Source organism: Colletes gigas, unplaced genomic scaffold, assembly GCF_013123115.1.
Source record: "Colletes gigas isolate AHSC1104 unplaced genomic scaffold, ASM1312311v1 Colletes_gigas_Sc00183, whole genome shotgun sequence".
In the NCBI taxonomy this organism is placed as follows: Eukaryota; Metazoa; Arthropoda; class Insecta; order Hymenoptera; family Colletidae; genus Colletes; species Colletes gigas.
The window spans coordinates 1-7,559 of record NW_025106806.1 but is presented as its reverse complement, the minus strand read 5'-3'; the positions used below and the strand labels follow the sequence as shown (position 1 = coordinate 7,559).

The window sequence follows — 7,559 nt, the reverse complement described above, 5'->3', positions numbered from 1 at the left end:
ATGGGGATGACGGTGGCAGTCCATAAGACCGAGGTGATAGCGTTCCATTCACCTCGGCAGGATCCGCCACCCCCTCTGATCCGCGTGGGTGAGGCTAATATCGAGGTGAAGCACCAGATGAGGTATCTGGGGCTGATCCTCGATAGCTACTGGCGCTTCGAGGAGCATTTCCGCTGCCTGGTCCCCCGGTTGGAGAGGATGGTCGGGGCTTTGGGCCGGATTCTACCCAACCTGGGTACAAGTTCTCTTTCCCTGTCAACTCCCCCATTCCGGACCCCGGTTAGAACCCTTAGATTCTAACATATGTATATATATTAATTTTAAATTATATTTTAATTTCTTTTTAAAGAATTATTAATATGGCAGAATAGTGCAATGAATTTAAGATTCTTATATAAAAATTATATTTTTTGTTAATAATTTCACATTGATATATATTTACTTTTCAAGATCCTTGTTCTCCATATTCTAATAATTTAAATTTATTTTATAATATTACTATAATTATAATAACAATTATTATTTCATTTACATTAATAATTATATTTGATATTTTAATAAATAAATTTATGAATCGTTATTTATTAAAACATCATATAATTGAAATTATTTGAACAATATTACCAATATTAATTTTAATATTTATTGCTTTTCCTTCTTTAAAAATATTATATTTTATTGATGAACCATGAAATCCTATTTTTTTTACAATTAAATCTATTGGTCATCAATGATATTGAAGATATGAATATCCTGAATTTAAAAATTTAAATTATGATTCATATATAATTAAAGATTTAGATAATATAAATTTATTTCGTTTATTAGATGTAGATAATCGAATAATTATTCCTTTTTATATTCCAATTCGATTATTAACTACATCTTCAGATGTAATTCATTCTTGAACAGTACCTTCTTTGGGTGTAAAAATAGATTCAATTCCAGGACGAATTAATCAAATAACATTAATTTCAATACGATCAGGGTTATTTTTTGGTCAATGTTCAGAAATTTGTGGAACAAATCATAGTTTTATACCAATTTCAATTGAAAGAACTAATCATAAAAATTTTATATCTTGGTTACATTCTATAAATATAATTATATAATTTTCTTTTAAAATGAAAATTAATTTCTATAAATTACTTAATTCTATATTAGAAGATTATTATTTTTAGTTTTATATAAATTTATTTATTATAATAATATTATTAATATATATTTGATTAATTTATTGATTTAAATTACTATTTCCTTTTTAATTATAAAATTAAATCTATAATTATATTATGGATTAATTTAATTTTTAAAGAATTTAAATCAATTTTTAATAAATTTTTTAATTTAATTCCTGGTTGGGATAGTGGATGGCTGGTACAGCCTTATCCAAGGCTTGGACTTCGAGGTGGAGGAGGTGACCGGGAAAATGCGTTTTTTCACTGGACTGGGGTAGCAGAGCAAACGTTGTAGGCGGTTTGGTTTTTATACAGAATGTGAAATATATTATAAACCTCACTACACTCACTGTATACTTTGTCACAAATAAAACACAGAATACAAAAACGTTCGCGTTTGAATCCCTTGATGGTTGGTTTGTTGAGAGACGTATTGCTCGGTATTCGATTGGTTGAACTGAGGCGTAATGCTCGGAAAAAGGCGCTTGTTCAAAGATGCGCAGCATTATATACGGCGGGCGTGTGTGTCGCGGTGGCGAAATATGGAATTTCGTGTGGTCGTTATCGACCCACATCTATTACGCGATTTGGAGTCAACAGATGTCGCTAAGGGAATCGCGTACAAATCCTAATAAATTTAAATTAATTTTTAATGAATTTAAATTAACTTTTAATGATTATAAATGAATTTTTAAATTATTATTTACAATATATGTTTAAATATCGTGTGAGTCCGAGACGTAAAATCTCGGCCGCGATGCCCGTATCTATAATGAATTCGCGTAATTTTAGAAGGTTCTGCTGACGAAGAATTTTTTCATCGTCAGTTCAGTATACCGCGGCCATTTACGTGTTTTTGCTAGCCAGCTTCACTGGAATTCTGGATTCGGAGAATAAATTCCAGAAATCGTGTTGTTAGCGCCGAGAGAGAGAGAAGAATCGATTTATCGAATCGAGATCGACGGCCGAAACGCGGCAGCGCCGCATCGTGGCAATGCAGCGCGTAGCCGCCCGGGCCCAGCAGCGTGTTTCGTCGCTACGCGGTTCTGCGCTTGCGCGACGGAGCCCAGCCGGGCCGTCGCTGCTTGCAGATCGTCACGGTTCAGTACTGAGCCGTCGACGATCGGGAGCAGACCTGTTAGCGATCTCGCTCCGTTTTCTCGCACGAGCTCCGAAGAGTCGAAGCCTTCAGCTCACTCTTTGTTAATACGCGGACAGCAAATAGACTCATTCAAGGAAAATCTCGTCAAAGCGACTTGAGATTTTTCCACGAAATATAAAGGACAATCTGTCTGTCGTTGCAGCGATCGCAGTGCACGCCGCGCGTGACGCGATCGTAGACGCAGGATTGTGATTGAACGTTGCAATTCGTTGCCGCGACTGCGACGTTGGGGAATCGGTGTTCAGCACCTTGAGACCTTTCCAAGTGAATACGGTTAGAGCCACTGTAACGGAAATATCGATATACTGATATTTCCTGGTGGTGGTTCACCGTTCGACGGGAACGAAGAACCCACTCGGACCACCCGTCTGGTGTACCACATAGAGTGCACCGACCGGTGGAGTGGTAGTTTCGACGACCCGTTCAAGCCGTACGGCGTAGGAGCAACCGGAAGGTAGATACCCAGGTATTGGTATCCCTTCGCGGTGTTCACCGTGCACCGGGCTTTAGAGAACCTGCTCCAGTGATTCAGTCGTGAGGTGACAAGGTAGAGCACAAGCGACCACTGTGAGCAAAGGGGTTCGAAGCACCGTCCTTCCACCGCTACACCCACTACCAGTTGTGAGTTAACCACACTGGGCTGTGACCGTAGGGTGGTTAGTGATTGCAAAGGACGTCGTCCTATTTCGGCGAGCCGCAGGCCAGTTCCTCGTGAAGGGAACCGCCGACGAGGGAACCACGGCGGGCTGCCGGGCGATTCCTTCAAGGAAAGGAATCGCTGTCGAGGCAGCAGCGTGGGTAGGCCGCAGGCCGTTCCTGAGGAACCGCCGACGAGGTATCCGTACCAGGACGAAGCGTCCTCTTGCGTGGGTGGCGTACGAACGTCACCCGCACGGTGAGCGTGCTCGCGGGATATATCCATTTGGAGCCTTACAAACTCCATTTGGTTTCCCGTCCGTGGCATTGCTGAGCGAACCCGGTAGAACGAAGGACAATCTCGTCTACCCGGTTACGTGCGTCGGTGAAATCGTAGCGAGCGAATTTCACTGACCAAAACAAAATAATACAGTCCACTTGTTTCTGTGCCAAATCGGCAGTTAACTCTCCTTCGAGCACACCATACGGTCGCTTGGAGCGAGAGATAAACAGCTGACGAGCGCGTTAACATAATAGCTGTCCGCAAATAATTATACTCCTTGTATAATTTTTGTTACAGAAGACCTTAGAAGGAAAGGAAAAGAGGAGACGCGGCCGAAGGGTTGAGCCGTCGTCCCTGTAAATTTCTTTATTCCGTTAAGTTTTCTGTAATTAGTATTTTGTTTATTTTTGTAATAATAAAAAATTAATTGAAAACTTGTACCAATTCTCTCTACCCTATCTTCTCCCTCGTCCGGAACCATACCGTTAGAGTCCCTGAGTGCTCTAACAATATATTATTCTGAATTTTTATTTTTTTATCTTAAAATTGTTTTTATTGCTCTTATAGTAATTTTATTTTTTAGTTTATTAGAAATTTATAGAATAAGTATTGATTTAATACCTAATTCGATAGAAAGAATTGAACATGAAAATTCTATATTGTGGGTAAATTATGAGGAAAATATATTTTTGTTTAAATATCGCGTTAATTCGATACATATAAGAATAGTAGAATATTATTCGTCAACCGGTATTGTTTTTCTGCGTATGTAGCCGACTCGAGACTGTTCAACTCTCGTGTCCGCTACGCGAAAACAAGACAGGATATAAAACCTGTCACATACGGGTTTCTTTGAAGCATCACGCGATCGACGAAACGAAGCGTGATTTCGAGCTAACGTTTCGGCGCGTGTAGAGAGAGAGAAGGTACGACAATAATAAGTTGGACAAAGACGTATTCAAATTCGTCTACAGCGCCGCTAGCCGGAGATTCTCCCCTCCGAATTTGATTAACCGAGCTAGATCGTCACACTTAATTTGGAATCGGCAGCGAGCAGATGGGCATACGATCCCGCTCCCCCGTAATTTCCAAAACTGCCGACTAGTTCAGAGTTACTCGAACTTCGGAGAAATTATCAACGTGGTACGGAAGTTTAAGACGAAAAAACGGATTGGCAATCCATCCGGTAACGTCACTACTTCCACACTCGTTATTTAATTTCAATCAAAATTAGAGTCGGAAACGCGAGGAAGGTCTAGACGAAAACGGATAGGGAAACCATCCGGTACCGTGAATACTTCCACAACCGCTTACCAATTAAAAAGATCAGGTCGGAACACGACCTGATTAATTGACTGTAAATATCTCGCATGTTATAATCCGAGATTTCGATTTCAGCAGTGGGTACGATCCACCTCAGCCTGAATACAGACTAGTATCCCTGTAATCAGAGATCGTGTCCGAGGTATTCAGCAGTGGCTACGACCCACCTTGTCTGAAAAATAAAAATAAAAAAGTGTCTCAGGTATCGAGGTTGACTCTCGAACCTCTATTGACTATCAAACGGCTCGGAACCCACAATCCAGGGGCGTATAAAATACCCTGGGTAGATTTGCCACCTTCTAGTCGAAGTGTGGGACAATTTTCAATCCCAGCTTACGGCGAACCGCGAGAACACGCCCAAAGATCGCCAGTCTAGTACGGTCGCTGCGCGTAGGACGTTGAATCATCAAGCTACGTGGTGTCAGGCCCAATAGCAAGTCGACCAAAGGGCGCCGTTTCTTTTCGTGGGGAAAATCTTCGAAAGACTCCCTCCCACCTCTTTGGGGAGAGGCGGGAGGGGTGTGTGGGATTCCCCGCGCCCATTATAACGGGCGCGGGACCTACCCACTAAAAACCCCACGGTGACCCTTCCGCACGATTTGGGAGGATACCGGGAATCGCTCGAAGCATACTTCCGGTATCCTCCCCGTGCCCGCGCTTTGCGCCCACCCGCGGGGGGACAAACGGTCCCCCCGGTAATCGCCCTGTCTCATAGCGGCAGGACGAGGCCACATCGTCCTGCCGCCATCCGTCCCGGGGCCGCGTCTAGTGGCGGCTGCGAGCCCCAACTCGCAACCGCCGCGACCCCTTTTCTACCCCTCGGAGGCCGGCAGCTCATGGCTGCACCAGGCCACCGAGGGTGCCGCTCCGTGCGCCGGACCCGGACAGGAGGCACTGCCATCCCATCCGGTCCAACCCTACGCCGCCTGGCGGGAGGGGGCTCCCATCAGGACCCCCCTCCCAGCCTGGGTCATGCGCCACGCCGAGGGGGCCGCCCGCGTCGCCTGACGCCCAGGCGACGCTCTCTCGCCACCAAACGAGCGCGAGCCTCAGCGCGCCGCTGACGCTCGCGCTCCCTTCCCGCGGTCTCCTTCTGCAACATTACGATTTCGCAGAAGGAGGCCACGGCCCTCCACTTCTCCTCGCTGCCGAGCATGGCGCGCACCATGCCCGGCAGCGAGACATCCCGCCCCATGACGCCGATCAGGACACGGCGCTCACCCTCCCATGCAGCGCATACCTCGAGGGTACGTTCGGCCGTGTCCTGCTCAGCGGTACAATGGCAGCAACGCGCCGTCGGCTCCTTCCCTATCCGGCACAGGTATCTCCCGAAGCTGCCATGCCCCGAGAACACCTGTGCCATCCTGTAAGTGAGGCTTCCATGGCCTCTGTCCAGCCACTCACATAGGAGTGGCCGAACAGCCCCGACTGTCCGGTGCCCCGCGGTAGGCAGAGCCAACCGCTCTTGCCACGCGTGCACCACGAACTGCCGGGCCTGGCGCTTCAACTCGCCCCAAGCAGGTTCCCGCACACCCGGGACCGCCCCCACCCCCGCGCGACGGTGGACGCGATGACGATACATCGTCGCGTGCGACCGCGCGAGGAGATCCATGGGCGGCATCCCCGCAAGAACCGTCGCCGCCTCATGCGACACGGTCCGGTACCCGCGGACGACCCTTAGCGCCATCCGCCTCTGCACCCGACGCAGCATCGTCATGCCGCGCCGGGAGGCCGCCAGGTCGTCCGCCCAGACGGGGGCCCCGTATAGGGCCACCGACTGAACCATTGCCACATAGAGGCGGCGAACTCGGCCCGCCGGGCCCCCCAGGTTGGGCAGAATCCGGCCCAAAGCACCCGACCATCCTCTCCAGCCGGGGGACCAGGCAGCGGAAATGCTCCTCGAAGCGCCAGTGGCTATCGAGGATCAGCCCCAGATACCTCATCTGGGGCTTCACCTCGATATTAGCCTCACCCACCCGGATCAGATGGTGTGGCGGATTCTGCCGAGGTGAATGGAACGCTATCACCTCGGTCTTATGGACCGCCACCGTCATCCCCATCCCTCTGATCCGGCCGACGACGCGTTGCACCCCTTCCTCCGCGAGACGCTTGGCCCTCCCCCAGTGCGCCCCGACGGCCAGCACCAGAGTGTCATCTGCATAACACACGGCGGTGACGCCGTCGGGGAGGTCGGCCCGCAACACTGCGTCGTACGCGATATTCCACAGGAGTGGCCCGAGGACCGACCCCTGCGGAACACCGCAGTACACCTCCCTCCGCATATGACCATCCCGGCCCGGATACTCGATCCACCTGCCGCGGAGAAAATCCCCGATGACCGCCCCGAGACAAGGGGGGGCCCGATGATATTCGAGCCCCCTCCTTATCTCCTCCATCCAAGGATATTGCCAAAGCCACCCCTCCCCGGGAGACGGCCAACTCCGAGAGGGCCCTGACACGACCTATCGCGTCGATGGTCGATCCAGCCTCCCGGAAACCGTACTGGCAGTCGGCCAGGCCGGGGGCACCCCGCGACAGGTGCTCGACGAGGCGGGCAGCAATCACCCGCTCGAAGAGCTTGCCCACCTCGTCGAGGAGACAGATGGGCCGGTATGCGGAGGGAGACTCCGCGGGCCGACCCTCCTTCCGGAGGAGGACCATTCTCGCCACCTTCCAACTGGGGGGGAATCGCCCGTCCCTCAGGCATCGGTCGAACATCCGCCTGAGGTCGGCCCCAAGGACGCCCTGGGTCAAGACCCAAACCCGGCCGGGCACACCATCCGGACCCGGGGCCGTGTTACGCGCCCCGAGCCGTCTGATGGCCGCGGTCAGCTCCCCCTGAGTGACCCCCAGTTCGGCCGCCCACTCCCTAGGGACTGCCGCCTCCGCCGGAGGACGTGGTCCCCTCACCCGAATTGGGAAAAGAGTATTGACCACGTCCTCCAGCAGCCGGGGGTCAAGACCCTCGGTGACGGGG

The 7,559-nt window shown here is 49.6% G+C and overlaps 1 pseudogene; it reads left to right on the top strand.

The window, feature by feature from the left end:
- Nucleotides 1–425: 425 nt before the first annotated feature.
- LOC122404326 lies at nt 426–1,107 on the top strand (annotated as a pseudogene).
- The last annotated feature ends 6,452 nt before the right edge of the window (nt 1,108–7,559 follow it).